Source organism: Aplidium turbinatum, chromosome 8 (genome assembly GCF_918807975.1).
Source record: "Aplidium turbinatum chromosome 8, kaAplTurb1.1, whole genome shotgun sequence".
Taxonomy (NCBI): Eukaryota; Metazoa; Chordata; class Ascidiacea; order Aplousobranchia; family Polyclinidae; genus Aplidium; species Aplidium turbinatum.
Genome location: NC_137479.1, coordinates 26,131,117 through 26,144,674, shown reverse-complemented (window position 1 = coordinate 26,144,674; position 13,558 = coordinate 26,131,117). Strand labels below are relative to the sequence as shown.

General features: G+C 31.0%; 1 pseudogene; it reads right to left on the bottom strand.

Moving 5' to 3' along the window:
* Nucleotides 1-1,313: 1,313 nt before the first annotated feature.
* Nucleotides 1,314-13,558, bottom strand: part of LOC145776201 (sodium-coupled monocarboxylate transporter 1-like) — a 28,310-nt pseudogene continuing 16,065 nt past the window's right edge.

The following is a 13,558-nucleotide window of genomic DNA, read 5'->3' as shown; positions in this document are numbered from 1 at the left end:
TTTTTTGTTCGTAAAATCAGACGCTCATCTAACTGACTTATTGAGGCGGACTATTGGAAGACCCAAGACCTTAAAAAATTATATGCAAATGTAAAGTAAAAACTTCTTCCACAAGACATCACATTGTTCAAGCATCAAGTGAATTTTTATCTTTTTCTGAAATTGAAATGACATTCCACTCCGCCCGGTTAGCTCAATTGGTTACGCGGCCGGCTCAAGATGATCACGCGGTGCAAGTTCGACTCTCGGGGTGTGCGCTTGAGCAACGCATTTCAGGACTGCTCTCCATTCAGCGGAACCTAGTGAATGGAATAATTCCCCGGCAACAACACTTCAACAATCGGAAAACTTCACTCTGCCATTCTCGGTAACCGGCCTGCGTCATGAGCCTCTACATCTACAAGTATGCGAAACTACCAGGAATAACCAAGCAAGGCTTTGTCAGTCTGAGGATAAAGATTCAAAACCAACCAACTCCTGCTTGACAATTTTGCTTCCACACCTTGATGGTCTTCAAGCACGGCTCTTTGCACTATCAGTGTAATCGAAGTTTTCTTAATATGTGGATTTTAATAAATGTCTTTGGTTTTTTGACAACTACAATATATTTGAATACTGAATAGTTTGGGTGTCCATCAGGGTGATTATCTTTTCTAGCACTAGTTGAAGCGTTCATCTGATGTAAGTGAAAACAAAGAAATTTATTAAGAAAAACAAATTTATTACTTCACTGACGTTTCGCGCAGCCTGACAATGCAATGTACAATAGTTTCCATGTAAGTCTCAACGCTTAAATGCAGGCCATACAGTGTGTTAAGCACAACTCTACTTTGCTTCCATCAGTATAATTTTACTTGCAATGTAGGACTATTGGGGATGTCTTTTGAATTGCTTCCTGCAACAAATAGTAGATATAGAAAAAATGCTACAAAATATGTAGAATGTTCGAACGAACAAAATTATCACCCTTTCCTATTACAAAATTGGAGCTCATTGATCTGTTTGGTAGAGACTTCTTGCTCCGTTTTTTATAACGTGTAATTTTTAATTATTGATTCAAACAGCCATTGCGGTGCACATTGATAGAACAATATTTTGACACAAAAAAAAAACACCCAAAGTTTTAAATTGACGTCAAAAGTATGTTTAACTTATATCATTTGATTTCATGATATAGCAACCTAATTATATTCTGCAACAAAGATCTTTATTTAAAATCCACACTTTTGGTTATGAGCATTGTGTATTTGTAAAAAACTGTCATTCAATGTCTTTTTCATCAAGCGAATACATGTATGAGCAACTGGGTTTGTAGATGTCAAAGATTCTTTCAGTAGCCTTTTGTAAGCCACAATTCCTTTTCAAGTCAAATTGTAAAGTGTTGCTACTCTTTCTTGATACTGTTCTGAATTCAGTTTTTAATTAATGAAAAACTACTCTCGAAAAAGTAGCTTAACCGATTTAAAATAAAATTCAAGAAAAAGTCAATTTTGGCCTGATAAAATAAAAGTAGGCTTATTAAATTAAACTTCTTCACTCCAGTATACGCAGGCTTTTTGTAACCTACAGTTAATAACATTTAAAGTTATTATGATGTTGATCTCAATCCAGTAAACTGGTGAAGGTTAGATAATTTCAAAGGTCAATCAAAGGTGTTTCAACTTCATTCTTCTTTTCATCGTGATTAACGCCGCACCTCAAAGACTTCTTGATGCTTTCGGGAAAGCACTTGAACATCCAATGATCAAAGAAGGGATATATGAATTGTGGATTAACTGTGCGTCGCGTCTTGAGGCCTCCTTTGACGACAAAGCAATTAACGAAAATAATGAGAAACAACTATGGACGAAAAAATGTTAAAAAGATTAGCCGCAGCACAAGTGATGTTTCAAAGATTTATGGGCTACCATCAGTTTTAAACGTTTTCTGAAAAAGAAGTTTATTTTAATTTCCTTGATAATGTTCTAATCTACAACACTTTTTCTTATCGGTTGGTTAATTGAAAAGGGCTCACATGAGTATGGCCGAAAACGTTTGTAACTTTTAGTTTATTTCATGTTATTATGTTAAATGCCTTCTGGTTGTTAGATTTTATTTGTTTATTGTGTTAGTGTACAATAAACTGTAAATGCGGTTTAGGACTTTTTCTTACCTGTTATTAAGCTAACGGTAAGTCCGACCACAACAGTCCATAAAAATCCAAACGGTGAATACAACATGTAGGACATGAGTAGTAAGAGATGTGGTTCCATTGCCTCGTGTATTGACGGAAGTGGTACAGACGGGTATTGCCATAGGTAGGGTACAGACGGAAGTGGTACAGACGGGTATTGCCATAGGTAGGGTATTGACGGAAGTGGTATCACCACAGACAGGGTATTGACAAATTATATAGGTATATTCGGCGCGTGACATCACTCTATGATAGTATTGGTTTATTAAATTTGAGAAATAATAATTGTTTTTGAAATACGCTGTTAAGTAACTAGGATATTAAAATATAAATTTCATTTTGTCAAAACTAATGAAGTCGTTTTGTTCTACACAGCTGGTGGTGGTTAGACGTAAAACTCGTTGTAAGTCGTTCTAAGGTTTAAAATCCAATAAGCAGTTTTGTTGTGGATGCACGAACTCAACCTGCTTCCTGTATAATGATATCTTCAGAATAGCCCAGTAAGGTCTAAAGTCCAGTAAGCAAAGGCTGGCAGAAGAATTATTTACGGTTTCTAAAGTATTGAGAGTGAGAGCTTGTAAATGATGTGATTTTAACTATTTTTCATCTTCGCTTCGAAGTACTGTCATAATTATTATTCCAATACAAGTCCTAAACACACCTAAAGCATATACTTGAAGATCATAAAGGTTTATTAACGTTATTTATATTTCTTGCTCAACAAACATAAAATATCAACCTCACAAAATATTAGCTAATGTAGTGTTGCTGATTTAAACTGCAGATCTTTTGGTTCTAGGCATATAGAGCAACACGATTTAAATACCATAAACGAATGTTTGTTTTTCTTTTCGTACAATACGTAGTGGGAGCTGATCGCGTTTAAGTTAGCAAACTGTCTGTATGTATTTGTTTTGTATATGTTCTGTATGTGTCTGTATGTTTTGTTAATTTTTTATCGGTTTGGTTGCAGCCATGTTTTTTCGCTAAGCTGTTTGCTTGCAGGAGTGGAGTTTTCACTATTAAATCTGATGGATAGGTCTATTGGTTCGATTCCAGGTCTTTCCGAATACTGTGTTGCATTCTTATGGGGAGTGGATCTTTCGAGTTTCATAACTTGTCATTGATTGGTGGGATCTTTTGGTTCTAGGTATATAGAGCATCACGATTTAAATGCCATAAACAAATGTTTGTTTTTTTTTCTCGTACAATACGTAGTGGGAGCTGATCGCGTTTAAGTTAGCAAACTGTCTGTATGTATATGTTTTGTATATGTTCTGTATGTGTCTGTATGTTTTGTTAATTTTTTATAGGTTTGGTTGCAGCCATGTTTTTTCGTGAAGCTGTTTGCTTGCAGGAGTGGAGTTTTCACTATTGAATCTGATGGATAGGTCTATTGGTTCGATTCCAGGTCTTTCCGAATACTGTGTTGCATTCTTATGGGGAGTGGATCTTTCAAGTTTCATAACTTGTCATTGATTGGTGGGATCTTTTGGTTCTAGGCATATAGAGCATCACGATTTAAATGCCATAAACAAATGTTTGTTTTTTTTTCTCGTACCATACGTAGTGGGAGCTGATCGCGTTTAAGTTAGCAAACTGCCTGTATGTATATGTTTTGTATATGTTCTGTATGTGTCTGTATGTTTTGTTAATTTTTTATCGGTTTGGTTGCAGCCATGTTTTTTCGTGAAGCTGTTTGCTTGCAGGAGTGGAGTTTTCACTATTGAATCTGATGGATAGGTCTATTGGTTCGATTCCAGGTCTTTCCGAATACTGTGTTGCATTCTTATGGGGAGTGGATCTTTCGAGTTTCATAACTTGTCATTGATTGGTGGGATCTTTTGGTGATTTTATTGGTATATGAGGTTTCACTGTTGTTTGGAATGTTTAGGTTGATTGAACATTTCGTTGTACTTTGATGAATCTTTTAATCAGTGGAATGGTTTTAGTTCATTGTAAGGCAAAACCCATGACTTGACCAAAAAAACTTAATAAATACTGCATTTAATCATCTTGAACACTAATAAATATTGCATTTTATCATCTTTTCGGTTTATGTTGGTTTCAGTAAACCTTTATTTCACCAGGTCTTCGTTTCGCTGTAACAGCGGCGTCAGCTAAAACTTTATGGTAAGGTTTGATAAATGTAACTAGCCTGCAGTAATAGCTTGGTCAAAACAACGTAACTTTAGGCTTATCATGCAGGAATAAATTTTACATTTTTATTTTAGATGATGCTAATACCAGCTAAACAATCAACATTTCTTTTAAACAACGAGAACACCCAAATGAACAGCTATAGAACAAATTGTTGCAACATATACTTCTACAATCTGAGGACTGGAAAAAAAATCAACAAACCTAGCGCAATCTACATCACAAATTGTTACCTTAAGACAAGCATAAAAAAATACAAACTCCAGCAGAATATGACACCTGCTGATAAAAACACACAAACAAATATCCAAACACAGATTTTAACGTTACAAATTTTGCAACACGTAATGACACCTGCTGATAAAAACATACAAACAAATCTCCAAACACAGATTTTAACGTTACAAATTATGCAACAGAAACTTGTGATATTTTGTAATAGTTTTTTAAGCTTGTAAAAATAAAATTGCAATTTGTTGAAAATATTTTTTAAGTTTGTAAAGGAAAACTTAAGTTTGTCACTTAACATAATTTTTCATGTGTATGTTTTCATGTGTTAAACTTTCAGATTATAATTTGTTAAAACTATTTTTTTATGTTCAGTTTGTAAGTTATGGAACTTAAACGTTTGTTAAAACTAATTTTCAGTAGTAAATTATGGAACATAAAGTTTGCACCTCGTTAGTTAATGTTTTTTTTTAATTTATCAATCATACAAACTGAAAGTTTGTAGCTTGTTAAAAATATTTTTGGTTGTTGGTTTGTGCAATTAAAAGTTTGTGATTTGTTAAAACTATTTTTCAGTTTAATAAAAGTTGAGTTTGTGATTAATTTTCGTGTTTATGTTATTAGAATAAAACTTCTAGTTTACGATTTGTCAAAACTACTTTTTAGTTTGTAAAACAAAACTTAACTATTTTTTTATTTAAAATAATTTTTCGTGTGTATCTTATTAGAATAAAACTTTATGATTTATTAAAATTATTTTTTTTTAGTTTTGTAAGTTGCAGAACTAACATTTTTAATTTCTTATTTTTTTTCGTGCTAATGTTTTAAAAAAAGTTTTAGTTTACAGTTTGTTGAAATAATTTTGTTTTCAGTTTTAAATTATGGAACTTAAAAGTTTGTAGTTTGTTAAAAGTATTTTTTAGTTGTTGGTTTTTGCAATGAAAAGTTTATGATTTATTAAAATTATTTTTTTTCAGTTTTGTAAGTTACAGAACTAACATTTTTTAATTTCTTAAAATAGTGTTGTTGTTTTTTTTTTGTGTTAATGTTTTAAAAAGTTTTAGTGTACAGTTTGTTGAAATAATTTTTTTTTATTTCTCTCAAGAATAATACATCCGCTTATTTATTCTTTTCTTTTTAAGATGAAGTATTTCCAGCAACCATAAGCTTACTCCCAGCAACCTTAAGCGTATTTCCAGCAACTTAAAGCACACTTATGATTTGCAAACTCTTAAATTGTTTTTATAATCTTAATCTAAAAATCATAAAACACTTTGGATGTGTCTCATGAGACTTTTAAATGACAACACTGTTTACTTAGGGTTTCACCTCCATTCGGTTCTGAAGGTTTTATTGTTGAGCTGTTGGATCCGTGATCGATCCCACGCTTACATTTATAAAACGGATTAGTGTCTTGTTTATACTATAGTCACAAGTATTTTTTTTTCACATTTTCAACCCCTGTTATTTTTGTTAAACACACGCATGGTTTACTTTGTAGATGATAAAATTTTATACTAGTAGCCTAGTTTTATGAAGCATATTACTTTAAGTGATTTATATTTTCTACCTGCTACAACTACAATTTAATTTCACATTCATTCTTAGCGATTTAAAGATTACTTATGTATATTCTTCCTATTCCATAAGTACAATTCATCTGTAAAGATAATAATTATCTATAACTAACTGTTTTGAAATAACAACACATTATTTTTGAATCGTGGTAAGTTGTATTGCATAAATCAGTCTTAATGCTGTTTTATTAAAAACGTCTTTGGTAGGCTTCATATGCGTTGCATTTTACAAACTCCAGAACCACTCCACAAGATTGTTTAAGAAACAGAAGAAGTCACGGAGTTGCATTGTTTTGATGAAATGCTTTGACGGGTAAAAATTTTGTAGTATTGACGTAAATTTACCATTCAAGGGTTGGTAGTTTATAAGTTTATAACACAAGATTCACTTTAGTTATAACTTAAGATTCACTTTAGTTTCCTTGTTGACTTGCATAAATAACTAATCAATGTTGGTTTATGAACTTTCATAACAGGTTGCTGTTTCGTTAGGGTTCTTCAGTTTTATAACGCTCAGTGCTTAAACTGTTTTGTAATTATATCTTACCTAATATGTAACCTCTAACAAATATACCAAACTATTTTATCACATTGAAAGATGTTTTTCTAGTAACCCATTGTTTTATACGTTCTATATGCCTCTAACTTTATGTAATGATTTTTCCACATCTACTTATAACCTAATTTCAGTGAGGTAGGTATATTTAAGCCAACAACTTTCTATGAGTATCAATCCACAACTAAATTTTTTCACTTCAATTCATTGCTGGGTGAAAGCACACAAGCAGATCTCGGAAACAAAAGATTATTTTATACCAGTCCTAATACATTGTCTTGTATTACATCCAAACTTCAAAATTTATCTGTTACACTGATTGATTTGTATAAAAACGAACCCATAGTTCCTTAATTCCTATCAAATTCGTCTAACGAAGTGGATCTTACAACTTAATCGCTTCCCTTAATTGGATGACACCCTTTAATAAACTGCTAGCATCTCCTGTTTGAAAAGCTTAGGCACCTGCTATAGCACATAATTTCATGATCACGAGTTTTCACAGTTGAATTATGACTTTAAACGTCTTTGTTTTATCATAGTCAAAACATTTTTTAAATGAAATTGCAATAAACTGTTTTATGTTGTTTAAAACAGACGTAATATAACAATTTTTAGTTTGGTCATGCGTACTGAACACTAAGTTAAGGTGTTGATCTTAAGAACCAATGAACTAAAGTCCGCGTGGGATCGAAATCCCACATCTAGTATTTCAATTTTTGGGTTAATGTTTAGCACTTAATTCTGTTTGTTTTGTTTCTTAACCTCACGTCAGTTGCTTGTACACACGGTTGTGGTTTTTCTTAATCACAACAAGATTCACTTTTTCACATAAAAAACATAGAAATCTAAAAATTTGCCAATAAGTCCCTTTTGTTTGCTCAGATTCCAACATAAATAGATGAAAAATCGCTTTACCTTTGATCTATTTTACTATTTTCTGACAAACAATCAGGTTTTAGCAACACTTTTGCAACAACTTATTAGGTTTTTACGTGTTTTCTAGCTACAATCTACTTATCACGAGTTTACTTATAATAAAAACGGTGGATAAAAATAAAGAAACTCAAGTTAGAATGATGTAACCTTCGTGATTTGCGATAATTTTGTGCCTACAAAATGTCAATTTTGAAACTGAATCAAAGTTAAACACATATAACGAATAACATTTTACTTGTTTGTATACAGAAATACCAAAAGTATTAATTATTTCCAACCATATAACGCCATCCATTCGTTTAGTATATATTTTACAGTGTCTTAGATTTTGTTTGATAGCTTACAGTTAGCATATCACAATCATATTAAATACAAGTACGTCACCACAAATATTTCGAACAAGTGCTGTTGTGGAAGGAGCACCACTTTGGTAGACAATCACTGTGGAAAGGTGTGTACAGATATTGTGACTTATCTAAAAAAGAAAAAAAAAAAAGTTTACTCAAGCAAAAGATAGATTGTTGTTGTGTAACAGATAGTGATCATCAAAACTGAGTGATTTAACAATTTTGCATCTGTGTTTAGTGAAAAGTATTACGTAGATATACATTTTTTTTCTATTTGTTTCTAAGTTCAAACACAATTTTATGATATTTTGTACATGTCTTAAAAAATCGTTTGACGTTATTTTGAAAATGTTACACAAAATTAAAGCTTTACCTTTGGATTTATATCTGAAAAACACACGAGTGGCGGTAAAATACCATGGATATGTAAAAACAGAAAGACTAGTTGGTGAACTTATTACGTTTTGAGCCAATAAGATCAGAGAAAGACTAAAGAAGAGGAGTTTGGAAGAGATTAAAGCCGTTGTACTGTAAGATTAAGTGAAGATAAAGAGGATGAATCTACTGTCTGGAAGTAATAATTAATACCAAGTGTATATGTCGGTATTACATAGACTAACCACAAACCAGTGTATTCTAAGTGAGATAAGGTAATAAAGATGAAGCACCAGGAACATGTGACCAAAAGACAGTTCAAGAGGAACTAAACAATAAGTTTAGATGTAGGGGTAAGATAAAAGAGTTAAATGAAACATGGAAATCTTTACTAAAATATGGAAACTATTAAAATATACGGTCTTCACAAGCAATCTGTTTGAGATGAGGATAAGCAGAAAAGCGGAAAATTGTTCAAATAACATATTTTTAAGAATTAAACATTACACAACATACGACAAAAGAAAGTCTGAGGAACTGATTCAATGGTGAAAAGACAATAGAAATAGTTGCGGATAATGATAAACAAATCTTTGCTTAATGGGTCTGTTGAATAAATTGGCGTCATTGGTTTGCAGTTGTTAAAAGTAATCATCATGCGTAAATGCTATGGTACTACAGTATGTATCCAAGTAGAACGTTCAAGTAATTTTTTTATGTTTAAACGTAAGTTGATGGTAAACAAACCGGTAAAGTCGATTACAGACCAAACAATTGTTAAAATCTACGAACACAAAGTTTTTTGATGTTGTGAAACAAAATTATTGCAACTGGTTTGGCTCGTGGTGATAAACGTGGATCATTTAATAAAGCATCATCATGTGTTTTCAAGCATATTTTCATCAAAACCGGTTTAGACCTGTTCAAAAGTTACCATGAAATGTATCAGACTGCTTGATTTTTGTTTAGATCTTGTAAAACACTTAAAGTTACACAAGAGGTGGAGATATTAACAAAAATTTACCAAACAATATCACAATGAAAAAAAAAAATCGTACTTTTACATGATGTAAATAAATAAACATTTTTGCCACAAAATCAATTTGAAACGATATTGTAATCGATTTAAAATAAACCGCTAATTTCATATAAATCGTGTTCAGACTTGTTTTAAAAAATGGGTTATGTCGATTCTAAACGAATGGATGGCGTTATATGGTTGGAAATAATTAATACTTTTGGTATTTCTGTATACAAACAAGTAAAATGTTATTCGTTATATGTGTTTAACTTTGATTCAGTTTCAAAATTGACATTTTGTAGGCACAAAATTATCGCAAATCACGAAGGTTACATCATTCTAACTTGAGTTTCTTTATTTTTATCCACCGTTTTTATTATAAGTAAACTCGTGATAAGTAGATTGTAGCTAGAAAACACGTAAAAACCTAATAAGTTGTTGCAAAAGTGTTGCTAAAACCTGATTGTTTGTCAGAAAATAGTAAAATAGATCAAAGGTAAAGCGATTTTTCATCTATTTATGTTGGAATCTGAGCAAACAAAAGGGACTTATTGGCAAATTTTTAGATTTCTATGTTTTTTATGTGAAAAAGTGAATCTTGTTGTGATTAAGAAAAACCACAACCGTGTGTACAAGCAACTGACGTGAGGTTAAGAAACAAAACAAACAGAATTAAGTGCTAAACATTAACCCAAAAATTGAAATACTAGATGTGGGATTTCGATCCCACGCGGACTTTAGTTCATTGGTTCTTAAGATCAACACCTTAACTTAGTGTTCAGTACGCATGACCAAACTAAAAATTGTTATATTACGTCTGTTTTAAACAACATAAAACAGTTTATTGCAATTTCATTTAAAAAATGTTTTGACTATGATAAAACAAAGACGTTTAAAGTCATAATTCAACTGTGAAAACTCGTGATCATGAAATTATGTGCTATAGCAGGTGCCTAAGCTTTTCAAACAGGAGATGCTAGCAGTTTATTAAAGGGTGTCATCCAATTAAGGGAAGCGATTAAGTTGTAAGATCCACTTCGTTAGACGAATTTGATAGGAATTAAGGAACTATGGGTTCGTTTTTATACAAATCAATCAGTGTAACAGATAAATTTTGAAGTTTGGATGTAATACAAGACAATGTATTAGGACTGGTATAAAATAATCTTTTGTTTCCGAGATCTGCTTGTGTGCTTTCACCCAGCAATGAATTGAAGTGAAAAAATTTAGTTGTGGATTGATACTCATAGAAAGTTGTTGGCTTAAATATACCTACCTCACTGAAATTAGGTTATAAGTAGATGTGGAAAAATCATTACATAAAGTTAGAGGCATATAGAACGTATAAAACAATGGGTTACTAGAAAAACATCTTTCAATGTGATAAAATAGTTTGGTATATTTGTTAGAGGTTACATATTAGGTAAGATATAATTACAAAACAGTTTAAGCACTGAGCGTTATAAAACTGAAGAACCCTAACGAAACAGCAACCTGTTATGAAAGTTCATAAACCAACATTGATTAGTTATTTATGCAAGTCAACAAGGAAACTAAAGTGAATCTTAAGTTATAACTAAAGTGAATCTTGTGTTATAAACTTATAAACTACCAACCCTTGAATGGTAAATTTACGTCAATACTACAAAATTTTTACCCGTCAAAGCATTTCATCAAAACAATGCAACTCCGTGACTTCTTCTGTTTCTTAAACAATCTTGTGGAGTGGTTCTGGAGTTTGTAAAATGCAACGCATATGAAGCCTACCAAAGACGTTTTTAATAAAACAGCATTAAGACTGATTTATGCAATACAACTTACCACGATTCAAAAATAATGTGTTGTTATTTCAAAACAGTTAGTTATAGATAATTATTATCTTTACAGATGAATTGTACTTATGGAATAGGAAGAATATACATAAGTAATCTTTAAATCGCTAAGAATGAATGTGAAATTAAATTGTAGTTGTAGCAGGTAGAAAATATAAATCACTTAAAGTAATATGCTTCATAAAACTAGGCTACTAGTATAAAATTTTATCATCTACAAAGTAAACCATGCGTGTGTTTAACAAAAATAACAGGGGTTGAAAATGTGAAAAAAAAATACTTGTGACTATAGTATAAACAAGACACTAATCCGTTTTATAAATGTAAGCGTGGGATCGATCACGGATCCAACAGCTCAACAATAAAACCTTCAGAACCGAATGGAGGTGAAACCCTAAGTAAACAGTGTTGTCATTTAAAAGTCTCATGAGACACATCCAAAGTGTTTTATGATTTTTAGATTAAGATTATAAAAACAATTTAAGAGTTTGCAAATCATAAGTGTGCTTTAAGTTGCTGGAAATACGCTTAAGGTTGCTGGGAGTAAGCTTATGGTTGCTGGAAATACTTCATCTTAAAAAGAAAAGAATAAATAAGCGGATGTATTATTCTTGAGAGAAATAAAAAAAAATTATTTCAACAAACTGTACACTAAAACTTTTTAAAACATTAACACAAAAAAAAAACAACAACACTATTTTAAGAAATTAAAAAATGTTAGTTCTGTAACTTACAAAACTGAAAAAAAATAATTTTAATAAATCATAAACTTTTCATTGCAAAAACCAACAACTAAAAAATACTTTTAACAAACTACAAACTTTTAAGTTCCATAATTTAAAACTGAAAACAAAATTATTTCAACAAACTGTAAACTAAAACTTTTTTTAAAACATTAGCACGAAAAAAAATAAGAAATTAAAAATGTTAGTTCTGCAACTTACAAAACTAAAAAAAAATAATTTTAATAAATCATAAAGTTTTATTCTAATAAGATACACACGAAAAATTATTTTAAATAAAAAAATAGTTAAGTTTTGTTTTACAAACTAAAAAGTAGTTTTGACAAATCGTAAACTAGAAGTTTTATTCTAATAACATAAACACGAAAATTAATCACAAACTCAACTTTTATTAAACTGAAAAATAGTTTTAACAAATCACAAACTTTTAATTGCACAAACCAACAACCAAAAATATTTTTAACAAGCTACAAACTTTCAGTTTGTATGATTGATAAATTAAAAAAAAACATTAACTAACGAGGTGCAAACTTTATGTTCCATAATTTACTACTGAAAATTAGTTTTAACAAACGTTTAAGTTCCATAACTTACAAACTGAACATAAAAAAATAGTTTTAACAAATTATAATCTGAAAGTTTAACACATGAAAACATACACATGAAAAATTATGTTAAGTGACAAACTTAAGTTTTCCTTTACAAACTTAAAAAATATTTTCAACAAATTGCAATTTTATTTTTACAAGCTTAAAAAACTATTACAAAATATCACAAGTTTCTGTTGCATAATTTGTAACGTTAAAATCTGTGTTTGGAGATTTGTTTGTATGTTTTTATCAGCAGGTGTCATTACGTGTTGCAAAATTTGTAACGTTAAAATCTGTGTTTGGATATTTGTTTGTGTGTTTTTATCAGCAGGTGTCATATTCTGCTGGAGTTTGTATTTTTTTATGCTTGTCTTAAGGTAACAATTTGTGATGTAGATTGCGCTAGGTTTGTTGATTTTTTTTCCAGTCCTCAGATTGTAGAAGTATATGTTGCAACAATTTGTTCTATAGCTGTTCATTTGGGTGTTCTCGTTGTTTAAAAGAAATGTTGATTGTTTAGCTGGTATTAGCATCATCTAAAATAAAAATGTAAAATTTATTCCTGCATGATAAGCCTAAAGTTACGTTGTTTTGACCAAGCTATTACTGCAGGCTAGTTACATTTATCAAACCTTACCATAAAGTTTTAGCTGACGCCGCTGTTACAGCGAAACGAAGACCTGGTGAAATAAAGGTTTACTGAAACCAACATAAACCGAAAAGATGATAAAATGCAATATTTATTAGTGTTCAAGATGATTAAATGCAGTATTTATTAAGTTTTTTTGGTCAAGTCATGGGTTTTGCCTTACAATGAACTAAAACCATTCCACTGATTAAAAGATTCATCAAAGTACAACGAAATGTTCAATCAACCTAAACATTCCAAACAACAGTGAAACCTCATATACCAATAAAATCACCAAAAGATCCCACCAATCAATGACAAGTTATGAAACTCGAAAGATCCACTCCCCATAAGAATGCAACACAGTATTCGGAAAGACCTGGAATCGA